The sequence below is a fragment of the Ixodes scapularis genome, unplaced genomic scaffold, assembly GCF_016920785.2.
Source record: "Ixodes scapularis isolate PalLabHiFi unplaced genomic scaffold, ASM1692078v2 PGA_scaffold5__190_contigs__length_132052651, whole genome shotgun sequence".
Lineage (NCBI taxonomy): Eukaryota > Metazoa > Arthropoda > Arachnida > Ixodida > Ixodidae > Ixodes > Ixodes scapularis.
In genome coordinates this window covers 111,631,459-111,658,868 of record NW_024609880.1, presented here as the reverse complement: position 1 = coordinate 111,658,868, position 27,410 = coordinate 111,631,459, and the positions used below count along the sequence as shown (strand labels likewise).

The window sequence follows — 27,410 nt, the reverse complement described above, 5'->3', positions numbered from 1 at the left end:
CATACGCACTGCGACCGCAGTCCCCCAGTCTGCCAAAAACAGAAAAAGGAAGAGGAGACAGCGAGGAGGCGGACATCCCTGCTGTTTGCTTGATTGATGTCCAAACTGGAAGCCGACGCGCGCAGAGCAACTTTCACGACATATGCCACGAAAGTCGCTGTTGTTCGTCATATCCATGACAGTAGTTTTGTCGGACCTCCCAATGAGCAAGAGGGTTCCAATACTTTTATGGGACAAAAAATAGCAAGAGCTGCGACATAAATGAATCCCACAATAAACTCATTAGGATCGTAATAAATAATATTGCACAAAACTCATAACATATTCTCAACTTATTTTTAGGCTGTGACCTATTTCCCCAAAAGGTGAAGCCAGCTAAATAATCTATTATTTTTGAAGGACGTGATAAAAACATTCTAAACTACTACACGCACACATCTGTTCCTCCTTATTTATGTGCACAGGCTCAAAAAATATTTTGATACGTCTCGAAAATTTTTTGTAAAACATTTCTTCGAAGAGGTAATTTCAAGGAATCGGCGTAATTTTGACCAAAAAAAAAATTATACTACAAAATATATAAAAGCGGCTTCGAACATTGCGGTGCTTTTATTTAATTCAGCAACGTTTATGACTGCTTTAGTCACAAAACTTGTTCTTTTTAATGGCAACCCTTAGTAACTAAATTTTAGATTTTCTAATTCTTCAGTTTTCTTTAAAACATAGAATGCCTTCCATCAGAACTTCCAACTCCGAGAGGTATGCCCGTCCGTCCCTTTGTCCTTGAGGTTAGCCCCTTAATTTAGTGTCGAAATTTACTTTTGTTTTTATATGGAAAGCTTTTTTAAGCACTAAATTTAACGGAAACATTATGCTAAAGTTGAGGCTTGGGCGAGTTGGTACATACTTCGGAAATTAAAAACAGCGCGGAAAGACGAGGACCAGACAAAGAAGTGACACGGACGTAGCGCTGACTTACAACTGAGTTTATTGAACGCAAACTCGCAATATTTATTTGCGGTGTCACGAACAAAAGAACATAAAAAATTCAGCCCATGTGATGTATCACCAATAAAAATAAAACAATGATAAAAAACATTGAAAAAAACATTGAAAAAAAATAATAATGAAATGCGCCATGACACAGCCGTACAGAGTATGAGCCAAAAATCGAGCAAGTCACGGAACTAGAAAATTCATCTCTTTGCCTGATAGGGCCACAGAAGGACTGCTTACACATGCTGCACCCAGCCTCGCTATCTCAACAGCCTCTAGAATTTCCCGAGTAAGCTGGTCCCTATGACGCTTAACAGCCTCACACCGTTGGAAGTCGGGAAGGCAACCACAGTCGCGGCAATGAATGCCCAGGTGACCAGACACGGTTGTGGAGACACTGTAAGCGTGCTCTCTCAACCTGTCGTTGAGACAGCGGCCCGTCTGGCCAACGTAGCGCCTGCCACACGTCAGAGGGAGAGAATAAACAACCCCCTCCGAACACGGGACGAAGCGATCTCGATGCCTCGTACTGCAAGCCGTGGCCGCCCTCGAAGAAGGGTTAACAGCTCTGCACAACCTAGACAGCTTGTCCGGGGCAGAGAATAAAACGTCGACGTCACACCTGCCAGCAATGCGTTTTAGGTTGTGGGACAGGCCGTGTACGTAGGGAATAACCACAAACTTTCTTCTTTCCCTTCCCTTTCTGTTGTTGGCCTCTTCTTCACTTCTCATAGGGCTGCTCTTGATATCTTTCAGCAAAGACTCGGCGACCGTTGTTAACACGTGAGAGGGAAACCCAGCATCTGCGACGAGGCGTTCAGTTTGCCTGTCAAAGCTATGTTTAATTTTATGATAACAAGACCTACGCAGTGCATGTGTATAGCAAGTCCTTGCAATCGCCCGCTTGACAGTTTTTGAGTGAGCGGACTCGAAAGGCAACAATGGCTTTCCAGCACGGGGTTCATAGCTCCAACAAAGATGACCTGGACATATAGTTAAATTCAAATCCAAAAACCGGATGCATCCTGCCTCAGGCACTTCATGAGTCAGAACAAGTGGCGAAAGGCAATGACTAAAAATGCCTAAAACGTCAGTCATTGACGAAAGAAAGGATACGGCATCGGCATGAAACAAAATCAGAAAATCATCTACGTACCGGAAGACCTTTGCAACTTTGGTTCCCCCAAGCCGTTCAAAGATGAGGCGGTCAAGGCTCGCTAACAACAAGTCGCTAAGTACGGGGGCAATGCAAGAACCAATACATACCCCTTGCCGTTGCAAATAGATGTTAGCCTCCCAAGTCGCAAAGGTCGACCTCAGATACATATCAAGGAGTTCCATGAAGCCTTCAACTGAAATTCCCGCAGCATTTTGAAAGGCAACTACACCAAACACATCGATGCAGTCACGAATGCAGGTAAGGAGTCCATTATGTGGCAAGGAGTAATACAAATCCTTAATATCGAATGAACAGGCCATAAAGCTAGTGCGCTGGTTGTCTTTAAGAAAAGAAATGACATTATCGGAACTCTTCACGAGAAAAGGATCGTGAATTTCAAACAGCTTCAAACTCTTTTGCAGGAACAAGGCAACCGACTTCTGCCAAGTACCGGCCTCCGAAACAATGACACGCAAAGGGCAATCTACCTTGTGCGTCTTTGCTGCGAAGAAAAGCTCCAAACTAAGCTGTTTCCCAGCGTCAATTTTCTTAACCAGCTGTTCGAGGTTCAGCCTCTTACAAAGTTTTTTCGCCTCAGATTTTTGTTTAGTTAGGGAAACGCTGTCCTTAGGCAGGAACACAGACGAAATAGCCACAAGTGCCTTGGATTTATAAAGGTCAACAGGAAGGACAAGGAACCCCCCTTCTTTATCTGAGGCTAATAAGGACAAAGAGTTATCTTTCAAAAAGGTTGACACCTTTTTAACCGGGATCTTGCTAGCGCCAGGCGTGCGTCTGGTCAACGCATCCAGTCCCTCAGAGACGCACCTCTCAGCCTCCGCTTCCGGAACTTTCCTGGCAACATCCCGGACGAGGCTCAGAAGTTCCGCCCGCGATTTCTTCGGCTCCACGGCAAACTTTGGACCCCGGTCCAAAACACGACGGATGCTCTCAGGCAGGGAGACCTGACCCAGCGTGTGGACGGTGGACCTGCTTGGCGCAGCCCTCTTGGGAGTCGAAGCACGTAGCTCCGAAAGCATGCGTCGCCAATGGAACTCAGCAGTAGCATCAGCGAGTTCGCGGTACTCACGCCACCTCCTGCCTCCGTGACCATTGGAAGTCGTGCCTTGAAGCATGAGAAAAAGGCACTCCTTGTAGAAGCGGGCCTGTCGATGCCATTCCGAACTGAGGACCTTGCACATCCTGACTCCGTGCCCCTGCGAGGGTTTGAAGCCGCCGAAGAGTAGGATGATCTCTGGAGGAAGCTGCCGGTGGCGAACGTGAAATGAGGATCTTCGTGCGTCGCAGACGGCGATGGCGTAGACGGCGACGATGAAACAAGGCTGAACAGTGAAACAATTAAAAGGGCCCATTGTACTAGAAATGAATGATGCTAAAGTTGAGGCTTGGGCGAGTTGGTACATACTTCGGAAATTAAAAACAGCGCGGAAAGACGAGGACCAGACAAAGAAGTGACACGGACGTAGCGCTGACTTACAACTGAGTTTATTGAACGCAAACTCGCAATATTTATTTGTTCCGATAATGTCATTTCTTTTCTTAAAGACAACCAGCGCACTAGCTTTATGGCCTGTTCATTCGATATTAAGGATTTGTATTACTCCTTGCCACATAATGGACTCCTTACCTGCATTCGTGACTGCATCGATGTGTTTGGTGTAGTTGCCTTTCAAAATGCTGCGGGAATTTCAGTTGAAGGCTTCATGGAACTCCTTGATATGTATCTGAGGTCGATCTTTGCGACTTGGGAGGGTAACATCTATTTGCAAGGGCAAGGGGTATGTATTGGTTCTTGCATTGCCCCCGTACTTAGCGACTTGTTGTTAGCGAGCCTTGACCGCCTCATCTTTGAACGGCTTGGGGGAACCAAAGTTGCAAAGGTCTTCCGGTACGTAGATGATTTTCTGATTTTGTTTCATGCCGATGCCGTATCCTTTCTTTCGTCAATGACTGACGTTTTAGGCATTTTTAGTCATTGCCTTTCGCCACTTGTTCTGACTCATGAAGTGCCTGAGGCAGGATGCATCCGGTTTTTGGATTTGAATTTAACTATATGTCCAGGTCATCTTTGTTGGAGCTATGAACCCCGTGCTGGAAAGCCATTGTTGCCTTTCGAGTCCGCTCACTCAAAAACTGTCAAGCGGGCGATTGCAAGGACTTGCTATACACATGCACTGCGTAGGTCTTGTTATCATAAAATTAAACATAGCTTTGACAGGCAAACTGAACGCCTCGCAGATGCTGGGTTTCCCTCTCACGTGTTAACAACGGTCGCCGAGTCTTTGCTAAAAGATATCAAGAGCAGCCCTATGAGAAGTGAAGAAGAGGCCAACAACAGAAAGGGAAGGGAAAGAAGAAAGTTTGTGGTTATTCCCTACGTACACGGCCTGTCCCACAACCTAAAACGCATTGCTGGCAGGTGTGACGTCGACGTTTTATTCTCTGCCCCGGACAAGCTGTCTAGGTTGTGCAGAGCTGTTAACCCTTCTTCGAGGGCGGCCACGGCTTGCAGTATGAGGCATCGAGATCGCTTCGTCCCGTGTTCGGAGGGGGTTGTTTATTCTCTCCCTCTGACGTGTGGCAGGCGCTACGTCGGCCAGACGGGCCGCTGTCTCAACGACAGGTTGAGAGAGCACGCTTACAGTGTCTCCACAACCGTGTCTGGTCACCTGGGCATTCATTGCCGCGACTGTGGTTGCCTTCCCGACTTCCAACGGTGTGAGGTTGTTAAGCGTCATAGGGACCAGCTTACTCGGGAAATTCTAGAGGCTGTTGAGATAGCGAGGCTGGGTGCAGCATGTGTAAGCAGTCCTTCTGTGGCCCTATCAGGCAAAGAGATGAATTTTCTAGTTCCGTGACTTGCTCGATTTTTGGCTCATACTCTGTACGGCTGTGTCATGGCGCATTTCATTATTATTTTTTTTTTCAATGTTTTTTTCAATGTTTTTTATCATTGTTTTATTTTTATTGGTGATACATCACATGGGCTGAATTTTTTATGTTCTTTTGTTCGTGACACCGCAAATAAATATTGCGAGTTTGCGTTCAATAAACTCAGTTGTAAGTCAGCGCTACGTCCGTGTCACTTCTTTGTCTGGTCCTCGTCTTTCCGCGCTGTTTTTAATTTCCGAAGGAAACATTATACTTGTGTGTATACCGAAACACTGTTTACCAACAAATCAGTGTTTGCCCAAACCAGGCGTGTCAACTGCTCGCGCGTAGAGATCAGATTCTCGTTGAATGAAGCTTGTGCGCATGCCCAGTGCCGACAGCATCGCCACCGCAGTGCCGTGACGTCAGAGAGTTGGATATGCTTATATAAACCGATGACACCTGTGACACCACGAATTAAAATTTCGACGTAACGTCTCGTGACACAGTGTCATAGTGTCACGTCGTGGTGGCATGTGACGCCCCTTTATGTGACACTTTGTACGTCCTGTGACACACCGTGACGCCACAAAGCTAGACGTCATATCACGTGACGTGCGTCATGTGACGTGTCTTCACGTGACACTACGCCGTGACAGTCTGATGGGCCGTGACGTCAGAACAGGTCAAGTGACATCCCGGTGTCTCGTGGCACCATAACTTGACTGTGATGTTATACACTCTAAGAAAAAATGGAGGAAAAAAGTAGCAACGGCGCGTCTTCCTCCCTTCTACTGACGCGCCCCCAACCGGACACGAGAAAAGGGGAGGAACGAAACGTTTTCCTCCTTCTCCAGGCAGACGGGAGAAAGCTTTCGCCCTCCCGACTCATCTTCTTTCGGTTTCGTTTTTCGAGTAGGTCGCGCACGTTGTTTGATAAATAGCTGTTGAGTTCATTGAGCTTCAGCGGCAGTGAAGGCCGCCTGTAATTCCGTCTTCTAGTTTAAACGTGCAGAACATTTCGGTTGCAATGACGCTTTTATCACTAATTTTATCAAACGAGCAAAGGAAGCCGCTAGAAACAGCGAAGTTGCGGAGCAGTGCCAGCAGTGCCACGTACACTGGTGGATGGCCGTCTCCGGAGTCCGGACAGTCCGGATTGCGGGACTCGCGCGCGCGGCGGATCGACGGAACTACAGTCCTACAGTCGCTACAGTAGCGAAACCACGCGGAACTGTGTCGACGTTTTCGACGTTATGAAAACCGCAGGAACTGCGTCCAAGACAGGCAGGTTTTGCTGCCGGCTGCCTGGGTGCCTTCCGCGCTGAGTTCGGTTCTGTTTTCCGATGCCGAGTGCAACCGGCGTTCAACGTGGTTCTGTATTTGTGCGTGTCAGCAACATAGCTGCAACATCGTGATGGCAGTGTTGTGGGTTGTGAACAGAACACTGGAATTATCGCCGATGTGACCGTGTGTTCGCGTATCAGTGGTGTAACAACAAGATGAGATCGTAAACTGTCGGGCATTGATGCCGTTGGTCGGGCCGTGATGAGGGGGCGGGGTGTCGCAGGTTGACATTCCGCTTTACATTAAAAAGTTTAATACCACTTGAGGGATTACGTGCAATCGATCAACGTGCGGATAGTCATGTTGGAACGCTGGTTTGAACAGTAGAAGCTCCTATCGCTATCGTACAATGGCCAATATGACTGTCGAAATTGTCTCGTCTCCGAGAGCGATTGCGCTCTGGGGCAAGGACTGAACTGTACGAAATCGTGACGGAAAGTACGTATATTTACAGTATGGAATTTCGGCATTAAGAAACAATAGAAGGTAAAATCGAAAAAAAAATCCAAGTGGCGCGCTGGGATGAGCGCAGGGCCGTAACCAGGGGGGGGGTTAGGGGGTTCTGACCCCCCCCGAAATTTTTTTCTGGGTACGGCCCTGGTCGGTGCACTTGCAGCCAGCCGATTTTAATCTCCACCTCTGCGCACGCGCAGTGGCACCGGTCGGCTACCGGGTACTTAACCGGGACCGATTCTTCGGTTTGCTATAACTCTCCATTATATGCCACCAATGCACATGATTCATAGGCGAAAATAAGACAAAATGGCCGCCGTTGTCCCCGAAAACCCCCCCCGAAATTTTTTTCTGGGTACGGCCCTGGATGAGCGCTAGACGTTTTTGGGCTCGCCACGGCGTAGCTCCGTACACTGAACACCTGCCGCAAGTCGCGGCTTTGACTGCGTTCAAGTTGATCGAAAAGCGATTTCTCAGCATGTGAAGCATCACTTCCAGCTGAGTGAATATCCGCTCTACAGAGATTAATTCAAGACGGCAATTGCAGCTTTGCGCGAACAGCACAAATAGAAAAAAACAATAGAAATACAGGCTACGACGTGCCGTGTGGGGAAACAAACTCATGGCTTCGAACCGCATTATGGCGGCTTGATTTATTGGCTTTCAAATAATTACGGCTTGATCGAGCGTTTACTTTTAATAAGAGATTCATCCCTTGAGCCATTTAAAATACTTTCAGAGGTATGACATTGCTGGGAAAAAATCAACATGCTGGGAATATTTTGTATTGCTTAGGGGGTCACCGAAAAGTTCCGTACGTTCAAAACGACCAGTATAAAAGAACGGAAACGCAGAACACGGGTGTAGTGTTCGGGTTAGTGCGGTGTTCCGTTGTATTGATATTTGTGTGTGTGCCGTGTATGTGCTCAATGTATGTTCACCTAATGTTTGTAATAAGTGTAATGTGTGTGTATAGTAGAGGATCCCCAAGCGCAGGAGAGCGGCTCTGAAGCGCAGTAGTGGCCTGAAAAAAATAAATTATTTTTTGTAGAACATGAATTGGGCGGTACCTAGCGCCACCTAGCCTAGTTGCTTGCAATTACTCTGCTTGACCTCGCCATCTGGTGGCTAGCGATTTAACCTTTCACGCTACGCGATAAACAGCGGCTTCGAGTTTGTTCTTTCGAGAGCGGCTTTTGGTTTCGCGGATTGAGTTTGCCCTTCTCTGTGATGTGCGGTTGACGGAGGAATTGTGACTCGAGGAACACCAAAGGTAAGACTCAAAGTGCGCGAAGTAACTGGGTATCGGTTGTCTCCGTTTAACATCGCAGTGCTGTCGACGAGAAGACTGAATAACTGCTTTCGAAACGCAAGTTTCTGTACCAGTGGGGGGAATCTGGCTTCGGAAATAAACACAGTTTGCGGAAAGCTCGTGTGACGCATTTATATGCTGCTGCTCTCGTCCCGTACAAGAGACGTAGCGTCCTGGTTAAGCCTTATTGGGCTCGATTTGCTGGATTCGGGGCCGCCATATTGAGATGCAAGCGACGGAGGAACGTTGCTCCCCTGCTTCAGGGACGAACGTTTCTCCCTTTCTAAAGGAACATAGGTTACAAGACCGTTCCTCCCCTAAGGGAGGACTATCCATACCCTTTTTTCTAAGAGTGTAGGTTCAGGTCAAACCGCCGAAGGAGGAATTCAGTCACACCGTGAGCTTTGATCAAGATAATTACAGAAAAAGAAAAATAAGAAACGTTCTAGTTATACTCAAATGTACAAGTCAGAAGCTGTCTCACTTTCAGTTCGTCCTCGTGTGGCTGAAGGTCTTGGTGCTGTCTGGTTTTCAGCAGCGCTTGGTTGTTGATGAGTGATGTTCCTTGTGTTCCTTGGTAATGTTCTCGGATGCTCTACTCCGGGACACCGCCGAAGTCGTTGATCGTACCCACCAGCGGCTACTTCGTGTCGCTGCCGAATGCCTCGTTCATGCCGGATGTTGACGCTTAGGCTGCACACCGCCAAGCTGATGTTTCACCCGACAGCAGCACCCTCGGGACGTCGCCGGGTGTGCTTCCACCTGGACGGGTTACCGCCGAACAAGAAGACCTTCCTCCTTTTTGGCCACCTCTCCTCGGACCAGCTTCCTCGAAGTTTTCCTCTTCTGCCTCATTTCTCTTTTGTAGCACGACGTTGGCAAAGTGGCGTAACGTCACGGGACATCAGTTCATAAAATAATTTTAGTTTATTTATTTTTTGTTCACATTTAAGTTTTTCATTTCTTGATTGAATGGTTGAATATCGTCTAAAAATATTTGAACGATCGCTCCTTAAATACTGCATTCCCTGCATTCAAGAATGTGCAGATAAATTTGGCATTCAATAATATGTGCAATTTAAAGTAGCCAAGCTGGGGTAAAGGGAGAGATACTTTTAACAGGTGTTCGAAGTTTGGCGCCGGTCGTGAGGATCATACAAGAAGTGGCGCCTTCTGAGAGATGCAGTCGAAAACTGAGGCGCTCCTTCAGCCGTTTCTGCCCGGCGGCGTCCTCCCACAGGCGTAATTGTGCTTCGGCATTTTACCCCAAAAGCTAGGTTTACATTTCCGCCGAGTTTGGACTTTTGAAAATAGGTAATGTATTTTCGAAATGTGAAAAAAGAAAAAAAAATAATTTTGATACTCTGGAAAGAAACTTCGCGAGAGAAAAATTTTATATATATAAGAAAGTTGTAGGTCCAATGAACACATGTTGTATATTATTATATAAAGCCATAGAAAAGCAGAAGAGCAATAGAAGATTATATAAGAAGTTATAAGAAAATTTTTATCAGTTTCTAATACCTTCTTATATATTTTGTATGGTTCCTATATGTTCTTATACGATTTTATTTGTTATTATTTTACAAAATAAAGGCTTGGGCGTGTTTTTAAGGCATGATGATCAAAACGTACAGCGCCTGCAGACAGACGGGACAGAAGAGAGAAGACACACAATCGTTGAACTTACAACTGGAGTTTAATTGTCAAGGCGCAATCCTACATATGACGACCATACACGAAAAAGTCACACGCTTACCCATTTACACACCACCATGTCAATTTCTAGGTTTCGGTTTCCTGTCGGAGCCCATCTTCGCACCGGCGATCGTGCCACCCGTGGCAGAAGCGCGCAGCTACCCTTTCGCCTCTCTCGTACAAGGGAAGGAAGTGAGCAACACCTTCTAGAAGAGAAGGCCGTAGCGCTCTGGGTTGTGGCCTCATGATGTCGGAGAAGGAAAGCCATGGCGCAACTACGTGAAAAAATACCTGTATCATCAGCTTGAAAAAGTGTGTTTTCTTTTTTTGTCGATTGCCGTGGGGGTGTTTGTGCGTGTTTATTCTACATTAATATACGTTTTAAAAGCGCAGTCTCGTACAATTGAATACATATATAATATAACCGTAATATACAACGCGTTACCAAGGTTGGAAGTACCAAATTTAGTTTCATGATTATCCCCGTAACCTCGGGACTACGTGCAGTCCCGCAGCTCCCCACACTTTTCGAATGAACCGGCTCTGATGTGACATCTTCCCTCATACGGGCTCCGATTCTGGTACATTTACGTTGCGTGAGCTGCTGACTGTCTGGAAAGGAACTCTGAAACATTTCAGAAGGAAAAGAAATCGAGAAAAAATTCAGACATCGCCGCAGGGAGCGCACACGAGCAAGAGATGGGTCGACAACGTTAAGCATCCCACACTGCTGCCGCTACTCTCGTGTGTGGTCCTTTTGATACCTTTCTTCCCGTCGTTTTTCTGTCGTCACCGCAGTCTCGGGTAGTTTTTTTTTTTTTTTTTTTTTTGTTCGATTGATACTACGGCATTTACGCGGATTCGCGGAACAAGTCCTGCTATGGTTTGAGGTTACATGTGTGGCAACTAGCCAACGATGACACTGGTCGATTATCGATAGACCTGTCTCTCGGCAGAAAGAGTCTTCTTGGAGTTCGTGTCCAAATGTTTTCGTGACGGATATATTGGGACGTATGGATACGATCGACAGGTGAGAAACAACTTATTTACGTGCTTTCTTGGTCATGTGGGACGCAAATAAAATGATGCAATCGGTTTTTTTTTTTAAATCGCATGATAGAATTAAATTTTGTTCTTCGTCGTTCCCTGTGTGCAGTTACGTCAACATTTGTGAATATGCGGGGCAATATTCTAGTTTTCACTGGAAGGTGAATAACATGTTTGTGTTATTATTTAAAGTGCGTTGTTTGTGCTTATGTGTTTATTGATACCGATGTTATTTTATTGCCTTTACCGCGTTAAACTAGAATCTTAACTGCATTAAGGTAACAGAGTTATTGTATACAAAATAGGTTATATTTTGTACTAAGGCAGCTCGAGCCCATAGGGAGAAGTAAATTAGTTGACTGTAAATAGTAAGTTTAGAACCCCTGCCACACGGAAAAGTTAATATATCTTCATTAAATGATACGGTATTTAATCAGCTCGCCGTCTTGAGTGATTATACAAACGTCGCAAGTTGATTTGTTGACTCCATAATGTCATTCGATCGAAATTGCATTAATTTTGCCATGTGGGCGGGTATAACGCAAGAATTCAGTGCCTGCACCCTAAAACATCCCTTACATGATCGTAAGTGACACTTGTTTCAGCCGTGTCCGCGTTGGCTATGTCTACCTGATTTTGAACTGTGATCTGTCTTGCTGTCTCCAATCACTGCGTGTCCCGCCATTTTGTCGAAGTATTTCTGTATAAAATATGCATTCCTACAGCAATAATTGCGTGGCTCAATGGTTTCGACTTAAAACAACTCACATTTTTGTATTGACTTCTTATACGCATACCTCGTGCCGTTTCGTTCCGATTATTTAGCGCTGTAAAATTTTGCCCGTGTAATAAAATGTTTTCTAGGCCCGTTGCTATGTGCAGCTTTCATTTTAGCTAATGAGACCCGCGTATGCGACTAGAAGCGCGTTACGACGGTCGACACACGTGCGTTACCTTCGCGTCGACGCGCGCCCCCGATGGCCTTCCTTTGTGACGTCACAAGAAGAGGGCTACGGCCTTCTTTTCTAGGAGGTGTTGAAGTGAGGAGAACGTGCGCGGGAAAGAGAGAGAGGGAGCGAAAAAAAAAAAGGATAGACACAACCCGTTAATTCGGTGCCTGGTGAACGACGTTTCGATCATGGAGCCTGGTATTAAGAAATATATTAAAAAATGATATTTATTTTGCTAACCAGCTGAAGAAAATAAACGTTTGATGCCCATCGAAAAAAAAAATAATGAGGTAATATTTTTTTTCTATGTCACGGCGGCGTGGTATTCTGTTTGCCGCTTTTAACGCAGGAGAAGACTATTGCGCTCCATGTGTCGTGCTTGTTTCTGCTTCTGTCCTCGACCTTTGCGCAGTTTATTTATTTCCCTAGAAGACGGCTCGCTTTCAATTGTCTAATATTACAACGGAGAAAATATAAAGCAAAAGTAGAAACGGCGCAAAAACAACGAGCAAAGAGAAGAAATAAAGGCTTTGACAAGTCAGCGCAATGTTTGCTCACTTGGCGTTCTTGTCCAATTTTTAGTATTGTTCCTTTCTCTATCTATGCACTCTGACCTGTCCCAATTTTTCACCGTTGGCATAGTCGATCTGCGCATCTGCGTACTCGTTGGCGGCCGAGCCATGGGTATAGTTTTTGTGCAATTGTGCGAATAGTGGTTCGCATCAAATAGCTCCGCGCAATATCTAGCCTTCACAGTGCAAGGGAAAGCCAGAAAAGCAACACATATTTTAACAGTTGGATTTCAAACAATTGACGAAAGCAATTCAAATTGAAGCAGTATTTTCATTATCAAGTATATCGTGTCTTTGCAAGCTCCAAATACCGTGGAGGTATTGAGCTATTTGCATTTACGATTCAGCACTGAACAGGATTTATTACAGAGAGGATACTTAGTGTGTAAACTAAAGATCGACGTCAAGGGACTTTCAAATAAACGAGAAATGTCTCCTTCGAGTGTGAGCTTTGCATGACAAGTCTAAAAATTCGAGCAGCTCAATATAAATTGGCGTTTGTTAACTTCTTGGTTATTAGGGTAAGGTGGGACAAAATGAGACAAACTTTTTTTTAATTTCACTGTTTTTTTTTTTTAATATTAAAACAACACAGATTGAAGGCATTCTTAGATGTGAGAGAGCAGTGATGAAAAGAAAGGAAGCCTGAAAATTCTTAGATGTCTTGACTCTATGCTCAGTAAATAAAGCTGAACTGTAGCAAGCGAAACGTTAAACAAACTACAATGTGTGTAAGTCACACAATGTCTCCCTTTGCCCAGCCCTGTTGGTCCAAATGAGATATTGTAGTAAGGTACAATGAGACACACTTAAAAACCGATATGCATTCAGTTTTTGCAATAAAAACACTTGAAACGCACAGGGTGAGCTCCAACGCATACTACATAAGCCTACTCCCTGGATTCCATGTACTATATATCCCTACTGAATGCTTGGTTCCAAAGTTATTGCGTCCAGTATCTTGCTGTGTGCATCGCGCGGTCTGCAAAACGCTCGGGAACGGCGCGCATCTTCGGGGGATCACTGTAACGATCTTTATCTTCGGTTTCACGTATTTTAGAGCGCAGCTCTTAGGCGCCCGTTGAATTTCTGCGTTTCGCGGCGTCGCCGTTGGGTCGGCGTCGCCGTCGGCGTAACCGCCCCGCTGAATTTAGCGGGAAATTGCGTTGGTGTTGAAGTTACGCGACGTCAATTAGACGTCAAGAAAAGAAAGTTAGATCGGCGCGTTCTGCCCGCAGCCTCGTCACCGCGCACTCTTAGCCGAGATAACTCGGTGACGGTAGATGATAGCAAAGGACCAGGACCTCACTATCTAATAATGCCAAGGAAGGCTGACTCACGCGAATTGCCCCCTCGTTTTATTTATGCTTGGCACGACCAATCGGAACGAAGGGGCGCCGTTTCAAGGGGTACTCCACTGGTTTTTCATTGTCTCCGATTTGCTTGAAATTTTTCTAAACCAATTGAACAAACATCGTGAAAATAGTATCCCAAATATTAGGTCAAAATATTGTTTTTTTTGCAAAGTTATTGAATTTACAGTTGTGGCCCTCACCGTGTTTTTCAAGCTCGAAACCTCTACTGGAAACAATGAAAAAGTGACGTCAGTGGAAGGCAGGGGTTCACTCTTTGGGCTGTAGATTTTGTTTTAAACTGATTCGAAGCAGTTTCATGGTGTCAAATGAATGCTTGGGAAGCTCGCTGCAGTACCCACGCTCCAGCACGGAACGAATGATTGGCATATCCTATTTTTTGGCTGCTTGCTCGACTGGCAAGCCTGCCTGCCACTGACGTCACGGCACTGAAAAGTGCGCGAATATTTGAATATTGGTTTTTGCATCATTTTCATTTGCCGATTTCACAATACCTATTATAAATTTCGCGATTTTAAATAGCATACCGGAGAGAGTAAAGGCCGGGGAGTCAGAAAATATAGTTAGTTAAGGTAGCTCAAAAAATCGGTGGAGTACCCCTTTAACCGAGAATTTTTTTTGTTAACATCCATGGACGCATTTTTTTTTTTCATATAATAGCACATAACACCTTCACTGTTATAATAAAGATATCAGTACGTTGCAAATGACAGACGCTCATAATCTCATCCTTTTTTATCTATAAAGCTACTGGACTTATCTTGTGTTTCTTTTTTTTTTCACTCGGCACAGATCCCGTTTTGGCGGGCATTGGCCCATGGCTAAAAGTTCAAGTTGAATTCGCCACGTGGGGCCAGATAAGCGAACAAGAAGCGCCTGTCACAAACTTCTGGCCATGGCGGGCCTAAAGGAAAAATAAACTATGGTAATTATGTTGATGATGATGATGATAATGACGGTGAGGCTGTCAGTCAAAGTAGCGGTGGTGTTCATGTGTGCAGGCGCATCTTCTATACAGGATGTTTCATCTAACGTGTCCTAATGCTTAAAAAAGCTAGTGCACGCGACGCGTGTCAAACCAGTGCAGTACTGTGCGCAGTTCTACTAAACAAGTGAAGAGATTACAAACAAGCTAATTAAATTAAGTAAACTAGCTAACATTTGAAATACAATTTTTGCACAAATCTTTTAATACAATCGTTGTAGGGTGTGTTCAGAAAGATTCCATCGTGTCATTTCTGTCAAGGTAGCCTTCATGTGTCTAGTTTCTTTTATTAAAAAAAAGCTCGTAATATAGAAAAAAAAAAACGTTCTGGCTACCGTGAAATGAACAGGGATGGTCATGTCCTTAGTCGCGTGAGATTTTTCTTTTTTTTTTTTTATCTGGCGCGCTTCCCTTTTGTAAAGAATCAGACATACGAAGGCTACCTTGACGGAAATGACTGTGTAGGATGTTTCACTACACTCTTTACAACCTTCGTGTCGGAGGGTGAACGTACAAGTAAATATTTTAGAGGTCATCTAATTAGTCTCTGTCAATTAGCCAATATGGCCCATTGTAAAAGTATCTTTACTTGCTAAATAGGACTATGAGCAATACTGCGTTGGTTAGATACGCGTAGCGTGCACAAGCCCATCTTTTTAAGACTCGGCGCAAGTTAGCTGAAACACACTGCCTATCCTCTGTTCAACTTTGCATCCCTGTGGCATATCGTATATGACGCCAGGAGTGCATTCCGAATGTTGTTTTTATTGTCTCTTTATAAAAGGTTGATTCTAGGGTCGTCAATTGGCGTCCATATCGACATCACCTTGCGGATAGTTGTGAATACAATAGGAGCAGTGAAGCGTTGAGCAACTTGGTTTTCATTTTATGAAACAGGCTGCACGTGGGGAATGATACGGCAGGCCTTTGATTTATTTCGAGGTCTACTTTGGAGTGTTCTTCTCATTCTGTTTAGCATGCACTGCCCTCCCCCCCCCCCCCCCCCCCCCTATTTTAATCCAACGCTCTCTGTAGAAAAGCTCGTTATAACGGTCGCTCCATCTCTAGGGTAGATAAAAATGTGTACCCACGTGAGTATCCACGACGTCAGGCACTTCGCAAAGCAGCGATAAACCATATACTTTCCACATAAGAAATATAAAAATAAATTCACCAGTAACAATTATTTAAAGAAAACACACTTAAGTCGCATGTGTTGGCGCGGAGCAGTCTACCGCTAAACAGTACGACTTCGTGCGTATTCGCATCGAAATACGAATTAAAAATGTCCTCAAAGATGAAAGGGATGACGCCCTAGTCATTTGTCTACGTTCACGTTGGGTGATCGAAAGTCAGAAAACAATAAAGGTTTCGCATCGCACTTAGCGGCAGAACGTTCATGCTCTAAAAATGCTGAGAAACCGAAACTCGCGATACCTGACGCTATCAAGATGGCCGCGTGCACAATGGTGCCGGACCACCTAGAAGTTTCGGATATATTCTATTGGCTCATTTTGTCGAGTCTATTCCACATGATCACCATCAAAATACTTTCATATAAATTGCACTAACAAGGATGTCATTGGAGCGTGATCGCATCACAGGAAGATCAAGCATTCTCGCAGAATATTATAAACTGTCTGAGACTTTAGCACATTCCCATAACGACACATTCAATGCGGTGTGCTGGTGAACATATATAAAAGACTCGGTTTATGAACGCAGGTATTCTTAATGCATACGTGTCGCACAGGGTGACTGGCAAATCTCAAATGTAGAGCTTCTTATACGACTATTGTTTCCACAAATAAATATACAAAGTCATAGCAAGCCTATGAGAGGTGGTAGTGGCAACATTCTAGAAGCGATATAGAAGCAACGGATATTATGTTGATCTACGCTTGAAGCTAATATTGTTACGAATGACAATGAATGAGGCGATGATAACTAAAGAAACTAAACGTTCAAGGGGCGAACTTGTGCCCAAAAATAAAAGGAAACAAGACAACAAAAGAGCGCCGCGGGCGTCGAAGTCGGCGTAACAGCGGAGTCGAACGCTGGGGCGAAACTGACTCTGCTCGCTTGGTGGAGTCCCTTATGTACCCTCGTAGGTTTCTGGATCATTCGGCGTAGAACTTTCGGTACGTAGAATATTCGGAACTTGATCAGACGAGTGTTCTCGACCTTACGAGAAGGCCAAATTGAAAGAATAAATAAAAAGACACTCCATTGACTGGAATCGAACCTGCACCTTCCGCGCGACAGACAAGCGCGCTAACCATTCGGCCACGCACGCCCTTTTTTTTTTTTTTCCTTTATTTAAAAAACGTTTTTATCTACAGAGTTAAAAGCTGGCCTTCTTGGCCGAACTCGGCCACGCAAGCGCTTGCTCGCCGCATCGTCTCGATGCAACGTGCCGGGAAACAAAAACAGCAAAACAAGAAAAATAATGGCAAACTACGTGGACTTGTGCAACACAATCTTATCGAGCGTATTACAAAACGTAATTCACAGTCCTATCGATCGCAGTACGGCTTGAGGCGCACGACATGGACGACTTCCGGTCGTGAAGGGCGGCGTGATGAAGTCCGTGTTTCGTCGGGCATCACCTCGTAGTTCAGACCGCCGAGTCGACGAAGCACTTTGTAGGGTCCAAAGTAGCGCTTCAGAAGTTTTTCGCTGAGACCACGGCGGCGGATCGGTGTCCATACCCACACCCTGTCTCCGGGCTGGAAATGGACGTCCCGACGACGAAGGTTGTAGCGGCCAGTGTCGATACGTTGTTGGGCTTGAATGCAGAGTCTGGCGAGCTGACGGACTTCTGCCAATTGGGCAACCACCTGGGCGTAGTCGCTTCCGTCGACAGCCGGTTCGTGGGGTAACATCGCGTCCAGCATTGTCGTCACTTTGCGACCATGAACCAGTTGAAAGGGTGTAACCCCGGTGGTCTCTTGCACGGCCGTGTTGTAGGCAAAGGTGACGTACGGCAACACATCGTCCCACGTCTTGTGCTCCACGTCGACGTACATGGATATCATGTCGGCGATCTCTGTTGGAAAGGCCAGTTCAAACTGGTACCAGTTTCAAACTTGGTTATTGCTCCAGTTTGACGAGTTTCATAATGGTTGAACTGGTCGAGGTGGTTTGAACTGGTCACACTGGTTCGACAAAAAAAAAAAATTTTAATTTGTTCACGCCACCACGGCGCTTCGGAAGTCTTTATTATACTGAAATGTAGACACAATACGCCTACTACATGCATCCCAGCATGTTGATTTTTTTCCAGCAATGTCATACCTATGCGAGCATTTTGAACGACACAGGGGTTGAATCTCTAAGTAAAGTGTAAATCCTCGATTATTCCGAAATTATTTCACAGCCAATATATCAAAGTGAGAAAGCCTATAATAAAGTGAAAAAGAGGGCAACCAGTTGGACCAGATAGGCCAATCTGGTGGCCAGTTTGGTCGATCTGATTACCAGTTGGACCATTTCGGCCAGCCTGGTGACCAGTTCGGCCAATCTGCTGAACAGTTCGGCCAATCTGGTGACCAGTTTGACCACTCTGGTGACCAGTTCGGCCATTCTGGTGACCAGTTCGGCCAATCCCGAGGTCCTTCGGAAGGACCTCGGGTTCCTTCGGGAGGGCCTCGGGAGGACCTCGGGAGGACCTCGGGTTCTTTCGGGAGGACCTAGAGGGGGGTCACGTGACGATGACGTCATCAGTGACGATGACAATGACGATGCGGATGCCGATGACGATGGCGATGCGGATGCCAATGACTTCATCGGCATCCGCATCGTCATCGTCATCATCACTGATGACGTCATCGTCACGTGACCCCCCAGGACCTCGGGTTCCTTCGAGAGGACCTCGGAAGGACCTCGGGTTCCTTCGGGAGGACATCGGGAGGACCTCGGGCTCCTTCGGGAGGACCTCGGGAGGGCCTCGGGTTCCTTCGGGAGAACCTAGGGGGGGGGGGGTCACGTGACCTGGGGGGTCACGTGACCCCCCTAGGTTACGTCATTGGCCTCCGCATCGCCATCGTCATCATAACTGATGACGTCATTAGTGACGTCACTGATGACGTCATCGGCATCGTCATCATCACTGATGACGTCATCGTCACGTGACCCCCCAGGTCACGTGACCCCTCCCCCCGAGGTTACGTGATCTCCCAGGTCACGTGACCCCCGAGGTCACGTGACCCCCCCCTTCCGAGGTCAACTGATGCCCCCAGCACCCTTCCCTCCTCCTCCTCAAGAGCTGCGCTCAAATTCGGCGCTACAGGGAGTTGTAAACGGCTTTCATTTTTTTTTTGTCACCAAAGCAAAATAGTTACGCGGAAAATAATTAGATGCTTAAATATTCGATATTCCAAGTACCTCATCATATTAAGTTCCGATGAAGTCCGACTGCCTCCCAAACTAAAATGAGATGAAGTAAACCTGATGGAGCCGATGAAGCCGCGACAGAAGTGCATCATCACGGCGCTCGTTGTGTTTCTGCGTTTGCTATCACAGACCAAGCCAGTAACTCTCACGCAGTGAATGCGGTGCCATTCATGCGCTTTCTCTGTGCGCCATTGGTTTAGCGGTGACAGCAAACCCGTAGAGAGGTCGAGCGCCTTGACCATGCACTTTTGACTCTGACTGATTGGGTCTATTGGATCGTAGCTTTCGCTGCGGTCGGATTTACGGTGCGTTTAGAGTTCCGGATTCGCGGGCGGAGTTACGCCGGCGGCGAGTGGATGTCGGACCCGGGTGGGCGAAATCGACTGGTCGCTGGCGGAAACCAAGCCGCCTCGGTGGCTCCGAAGAAAGAGCGCCGGCCTAAGGATCCCCATGTGGCGGGTTCGAATCCCGGCCGAGGCGCTCGCAATCTGAGGGAGGCTTATAGGCAGCCGGCAATGGCCGGGCGGCGCCGGCAGAGTGAGAGCCCACGGCTATACCCTGTCTCGTTGTAACTTGGCAAAGGGTGAACGATAAGCCCCACATTGAGTGCCGAAGGCTTTGAAATGCGCGACGTATACAAGCGCAACGCGCACATACGTATTGGAGCTTGACGTAGCGAAAAGCCTGATGCTTTTTCCGAGTAGAGGCGCGCACCGGTGATACGTAGTCACGTTCTTATTGGCCCGCCAGGGCAGTAGCTTCCGCTGTACTGGCATGTTACGCGATCACGGCGTCCTGGGTTACCCAGTATTTCGTGCTTTAGACACCAGGCTAAGCGGCGTCACCAGAGTAAAAGCTCACGTTTGAACAATGCCACTCCCTGGGGTACCCAAAATCTCTTGCTTCAGTCGCTAGATGGCGCCAAATCAAACAGCATTGCAGGTTGCCTATTGCGGAGAAGGCACCGTGTAACCAAGATTTCGGTTGCACGTGGGAAGATCCCCAGTTGGTCAAAATTAATCCTCAGTCCTGCGCTGCGGCGTGCCAGATGCCCGCCGTTGGTTTGGCACGTAAAACCCTCAAATTTGATTTTCGGTCACTGGCGGAAAATCTGGATATCGGTCCCCGACTGACCCAGATTTTCGGCCGGCGACGAGCGAATATGGCCGCCCGGCTCGAGAGTCCGCTCCTGGCCGGCGCGGATCCGCCCGCGAATTCGCGAGTGTACGTAACTTTAACGTGAAAGAGTAGAGATTGTACTCTCGGAGCGAGTAATTAGCACCTTATTTGTTTATCCCACGCGTGGTTTGAGCACAAAACGTTTGACCGATCTTCAGTTAACAAACGGTATATTTCGCCCGTTTCATAAACCGCGTATATCTGTATTTTCGTGGCGTTGCCAGTCGCCGATACCTGGTCCGCATACGCTATTTTTTGTTGGTGATGTGTAAATCTTTGTGCCGTATATTTATAAATTTAGAGTAATGGGACAATCGGTAACAATGAATTCTACACTTTCAAATTTCCTGCTCCGCTATAGGTTTATGTTGCTTTTTTCGCAGGTTTCTTAGTTTAACAGAACCGGGAATGTTCTGTAGGCACCCAGATTTCCATAAAGGTTGTGAACGTCCACTTGTAAAAAAGTGCCGCCATTTTCGTTGTCTTGAGTATTTCAGAGGTTATAACTAGTGCTTATATAAATACGCAGGTTAAAAAACCGATAGGTTGTCGCATGTCCATTTGGTCAAAATAACGCTTCATAACACCAAATAGAATAGCTGTTTTTATCTGATTATTTTATTCTTTGTAATATCATCAGGCAAATGCATGTTTGGAAATGACATGGAAGAAAGCCTCACGGTCGTTTAGTATGTTTCCCGTTTACAAAACTAATTAACCTCTTACAATTGCCAGTCTTTGTAACAATCCCGCTTTGAGCTCAGAACAATACTTCGTAAGGGTGGTTATATATTTATGTAGCGTTTTCGCGAGAACAGAGACCGTGTTATGGCGCGTTTACAGATGTGGATTTGCGGGCGGATCCGCGCAGGCGGAGAGTCGATTTTGGAGGCCGGTGGCAAAATCGACTCGTCGCTGGCGGAAAATCTGGATATGGGCCCCGGACTGATCCAGATTTTCCGCCAGCAAGGAGTAGATTCCGCCACACGGCTCCGAAACTGCGCGGGTTCGCCCGCGAGTCCGGAAGTGTGTGCTTGCCATCGGATTCAGGAATCTTTTTGATTGACATCAATTATCCTCGCTCCCCCTTCCCTCATTTGGCAGAAATTCAGAAAGTCCTTTTTTGTACAAGTGGATGGCGCGGGTGATTTGATTTACCGCACGTGGGCACTACACTATAGGAACGAGAAGGCCAGATCTAGATGGAGACGTCTAGCTTGGCCTCATAGACGAAATCCAGGAGGATCTCCGCCAGGCGCGATTTCTGTCTGGTTGTTCTGGTGAGTGAAGCCCAAAGAGTGGCTGGGCTGAAACTCCAGAAATCGCTATACCAGCCCATTGTGGAGTTCTTGTGATACATTTTATAAGCCTTCGAAACGGACGCGGCAAGGTGATGGCAGATTCATGCTTGGCAGACCGAACAGATTGCACCATTTGGAGATGAGACGTCATATTCGATTATGCATTGTGCAGCGCCGCGCAAACCGGCATGCTTGTTTACTTTAGAGCGCAGCTCTTAGGCGCCCGTTTCCGGCTTGAGCGGTGTCGCCGTCGGCGTAACCGCGCGATGGCGATGACGATGACGTCATCGTCATTGTAATCGTCACTGATGATGTCACACGTGACGTCACTGACGATGGCGATGAGGGTGACGGTGACGTCATCCCGATGGCGCTAAATTCTCCGCTAAATTTAGCGGAAACAATTTCCTCTCTAAATTTAGCGGAAAAAAGTTCAGTTAGCGGAAACAAATGTTACGCTAAATTTCGCGGAAAAAATTTCCCCGCTAAATTTAGTTGAAGAAATTCCCCGTAAAGTTAGAGGAAGAAATTGCCCTGCTAAATTCCCGCCCAATTTACACGCGATGCTCTCACCAAAGACGTGCATTTTCTGCGATTTGCTTTGAGCACACGTCGATCAACACTCATGTTAGTAGTGGGGGACTTTCTACCTTCTCCTCTCAGTACCCTTCCGTCCTCCTCCTCAAGAGCTGCGCTCTAATTCGGCGTTAGAGGGAATTGTGAACGTATTCCATTTTTTATAAATTTTTTCGTAATCGCTTCAAAGTAATATCACTGTTACTGAAGCCCAAATAGTGCCATTGAAAAAAGAACAATATTTACAAGCGCTCGAGCAATTTCAACTTGTTGAGGTAAAACGACCACGCCTAAACCAGCCTATTCCAACATGCTTCCACTATTAAGCCAATGCTATCGTCAGACTAACACCCACTGACCATTATATGCCACTGTGTTCTTGAAATGACAATGAGCCAATGGTACCAACAGGACAACAGTAACCATTATAAGCTCGTGTTTATTCAACATTTCCAAGCCAACAGTGTCCATTTTATGCCAGTCCCCATCAAATATTGGAATGCCAACGGCGCGGACAGGCCAATGTTGACCATTGTATTCCAGTGTTCATCCAATGTTAGCTAGCCAACGGTACTCACAGGCCAACATTGTCCGGTTTACGCCAGTATTCATCCAATATTCGAAAGCCAATGGAACTGACAGGCCAAGATTGGCCATTTTATACCAGTATTCATCCAATATTCGCAAGCCAATGGAACTGTCTGGCCAACATTGTCCGTGTTTTGCCAGTGTTCATCCAATATTCGCGAGCGAATGGAACTGACAGGCCAAGATTGCCCATTTTATGCCAATGTGCTTCCAATATTGGTTGGTCATTGAAGAAGCTGGGCCATCACTGAAGGTTCTATATAATGGCATAGACAATTTTGGGAGCAGATTGGCTGCAGTGGACCATCGTTGGACCTTTTTTTGCCAATGCTCTTCCAATATTGGCCCAACACCTTGTGCTGCCTGGGTCACTTCGAACACACTGCTAGCACCACTGCGCCGTGAAGTCTGTTCAAACTGACGTGCTTTGATAGTACGATCAAGAGCCGGCTTCAGTGCATCCAACCGTGTCCGTGGCCGACGACCCCAAAAAAGAAAAGATGGGGTTTCTTGAGTGGTCGCATGAGGAGTGTTGCGATATGTCATTAAGAACTTTGACAAGGTTTCCTCTATACTTTCAGTTGCAGGGCCTTTTCGTAGTGTGTTCTTCAGGGTTTCCACAAATCTCTCTGCGACTCCATTGCTGCTGCGGTGATATGCAGAAGTGAGAACCTGCCGAACTGCATGTTTTTTAAGGAACTCCTTAAACTCGGACGATGTATACTGCGCACCGTTATCACTAACCAGTGCCCCATACCGAGCGAATAGATCGCGCAGTTTTGTTATCGTTGCTTCTGCGGTGATAGACGTCATGACAAAAACCTCAGGCCATTTAGAATGCGCGTCTACAATGACTAGTAGCACACGACCGCGAAGAGGGCCCGCAAAGTCTACATGTACCCGTGACCACGGTTGTGTCGGCCATGACCACGGGTGCAATGGTGCCTTTTCTGGCATGTGGCGCTGCTGTTGGCATGCCGTGCAGTGTCTCACTTGGTTCTCCAAGTCTGTCTCTAAGGAGGGCCACTATACGTAGCTTCGGGCGAGTGCCTGCTCCGCACTATTCCTGGGTGTTCCTGGTGTGGCTCCTCCAGGACCAGCTGTTGAAGCTTCGGGGGCACGACGACTCTCATTCCATGCACCGGGCACCGCTCGTGGACTGTGAGTTCCCTGCGTCTGTAAAAATAGGGCTTCAACACTTTATTATCAAGATGCGATGGCCATCCCTTCTGATGGGGGCAATAATGCCAAGACGAAGGTAAAAAGCTTTGAAGCTGCGACCAAACAGACAGCGAATCATCACCACACGCCGCTGGGTACTCGGCGACGGCAAGCTTCTCAAGATGGCATCTTCCGGTCATATCGGCCAAGTAGAAGCCTTCGATGAAACTGTGAGTGACTGGCAGTCTTATGAAGATAGGTTGACGTCCTTTTTTCTTATCAACAAAATACCTGACGAACTCAAGGTGCATGCTTTTTAAGCGCTATTGGGCCTAAAACGTACAGTCTCTTGAACCTGCCAAACCGTCAGAAAACACGCTAGAGCAACTAACCCAATTGTTGCGAAACCAGCTGTCACCGAGAGTATCAGTGACTGGAGAGCGAGCTAAATTCTATCGCCGTAGTCAGTTGGAACATGAAAGTATCGCACAATATGTAGCGGAGCTCAGGAAGCTCTCTCAAACCTGTGAATTTGGCGGTTTCCTAGATGAGTCGCTGAGAGATCGGTTCGTGTGCGGTTTGTTCCGTGCGGACATACAACGGTATTTGTTTGCAGAGGATAAAACGTTAATATTTCAAAAAGCCGTTGAATGCGCACTCGCGTTAGAAGAAGCTAAAAAAAATGTTCAGGAAGCGCACGCAAAAGAAAGGAGCGATGACTTGCACAAGATGAGCACCGAAGATTCCGCGAAAACAAACCAGTCGTTAGAGTGTTATCGCTGTGGCTCTCATAAGCATTTCGCCCGGGCGTGTACGCACATTGTAGATAAGTGCATGAATTGCGGCAAGAAGGGTCACATTCAGCGTGCATGTCGGAGCGCCAAGAAGAAAAGTGTTGGCGGAAAGAAGTGGGTCCGGACTCTTTAAAGCGACGACACGTCCAACGTCAAGATGTTGTCACCGCAAAGCCGGCGTCCCATCACCGTCGACGTGGAAGTCCAAGGGACCTCCTTGAGCATGGAATTGGACCCGGGAGCCACGGTGTTTATAATACCAAAGCAGCAGTTCAAGAAACTTCAGCCTCCTTTGAAGCTTGAACCCACCGAGCTACGTCTCAAGACTTACACCGGGGAAGTCGTGCGACCCTGCGGTTTCGTCAAAGCGTCCGTACGGTATAAGGGTCAAGAGGACGTTCTACACCTCTACGTAGTTGACCACAATGGGCCACCTCTTTTGGGTCGTGAGTGGCTCACACCTCTTCGTCTGGACTGGGACAACATCTGCGGCGTGCACAAGCTGTCAGACTCTCATCGGTCTGATGCAAGCAAGAAGTACGAGGCACGCCTAAAACAACTTCAAGCCAAGTACAGCCGCATCTTCGACGGCACCCTTGGCAAGGTAGAAGGTGAGCGAGCCACTTTATTTTTGAAAGAGCAACGTCCGAAGTTCCTCAAAGCAAGAAACGTGCCTTACGCACTCCGATCGGCCGTAGAGGAAGAGCTGCAAAAGCTTGAACAAATGGGCGTCATTACGCAAGTGTCAAACAGTAAGTTCGCTACGCCTATTGTACCGGTAGTTAAAAAAATGAAAGCCGTTTACAACTCCCTGTAACACCGAATTGGAGCGCAGCTCTTGAGGAGGGAAGGGTACTGAGGGTTACCTGTTCTCGGGGTGGGGGGGGGGGGGGGGTCATGTGACCTTAAAAGGTCACGTGAACCCCCAGAAAAAATGTTCAGCTAGATTTAGCGGAGAATTTTTTTCCGCTAGATTTAGCGGGGAAATTTTTCCGCTAGGTTTAACGGGAAAATTTTTCCGCTAGACAGCGGGGAATTTTTTTCCGCTAAATCTAGCGGGAAAATTTTTCCGCTAGATTTAGCGCGGAATTTTTTCGCTAGATTTAGCGGGAAATTTTTTCCGCTAGATTTAGCGGGTTAATTTTTCCGCTATATTTAGCGGGTTAATTTTTCCGCTAGATATAGCGGGTTAATTTTCCCGCTAGATTTAGCGGGGAAATTTTTCCGCTAAATAGCGGAGAAATTTTTTCGCTAGATTTAGCGGGGAAAGTTTTCCGCTAAATCTAGCGGGGAAATTTTTCCGCTAGATTTAGCGGGGAAATTTTTTCGCTAGATTAAGCGGGGAATATTCCGCTAGATATAGCGGGGAAATGTTTCCGCTAGATTTATCGGGGAATTTTTCCTCTAGATTAGGCGGGGAATTTTTCCCGCTAGATTTTTCCGCTAGATTTAGCGGAGAAATTTTTACGCTAATTTAGCGGGGAAATTTTTCCGCTACAATTAGCGGGGAATTTTTTCCGCTAAATCTAACAGGGAAAATTTTTCCGCTAGATTTAGCGCAGAAATTTTTCTGCTAAATCTAGCGGGGAATTTTTCCGCTAGGTTTAGCGGGAAAATTTTTCCGCTAGATTTAGCGCAGAAATTTTTCTGCTAAATCTAGCGGGGAATTTTTCCGCTAGGTTTAGCGGGAAAATTTTTCCGCTAGACTTAGCCGAGAATTTCTTCCGCTAAATCTAGTGGGGAAATTTTTCCGCTAGATTTAGCGCGGAATTTCCCGCTAGATTTAGCGGGGGAATTTTTTCGCTAAATCTAGCTGAAAAATCTCCCCGCTAGATTTAGCGGAAAAATTTTCCCCGCTAGCGGAAAAAATTCCCTGCTAAATCGAAAAAATTTCTCCGCTAAATTTAGCGGAAAAATTTCTCCGCTAAATCTGGCGGGAAAAATGCCCCGCTAAGTCTAGCGGGGAAAATGTTTCCGCTAGATTTAGCGGGAAATTTTTCCGCTAGATTTAGCGGGGAAATTTTTCCGCTAGCGGGGAAATTTTGCCGCTAGATATAGCGGGGATTTAGCGGGGGAAATTTTCCGCTAGATTTAGCGGGGAAAATTTTCCGCTAGATTTAGCGGGGAAAATTTTCCGCTAGATTTAGCGGGGAAAATTTTGCGCTAGATTTAGCGGGGAATATTCCGCTAGATTTAGCGGGGAATTTTTCCCGCTAGATTTTTCCGCTAGATTTAGCGGAGACATTTTTCCGCTAGATTTAGCGGGGAAAATTTTCCGCTAGATTTAGCGGGGAATATTCCGCTCGATTTAGCGGGGAAATTTTTCCGCTAGATTTAGTGGGGAATTTTTCCCGCTAGGTTTTTCCGCTAGATTTAGCGGAGAAATTTTTCCGCTAGATTTAGCGGGGAAATTTTTCCGCTAGATTTAGTGGGGAAATTTTTCCGCTAGATTTAGCGGGGAATTTTTTCCGCTAGCGGGGAATTTTTCCGCTAGATTTAGCGGGGAAAATTTTCCGCTAGATTTAGCGGGGAAATTTACCCATAATGCACCGCGCGGTTACGCCGACGGCGACGGCGACGTCGCTCAAGCCGAAAACGGGCCCCTAAGAGCTGGGCTCTAAAAGGACGGCAC

General features: G+C 46.5%; 1 pseudogene; it reads right to left on the bottom strand.

Annotated features, from left to right (window-relative positions):
- LOC115312194 overlaps positions 1-24,295 on the bottom strand; it is a 90,102-nt pseudogene extending 65,807 nt beyond the window's left edge.
- Between the last annotated feature and the right edge of the window lie 3,115 nt (positions 24,296-27,410).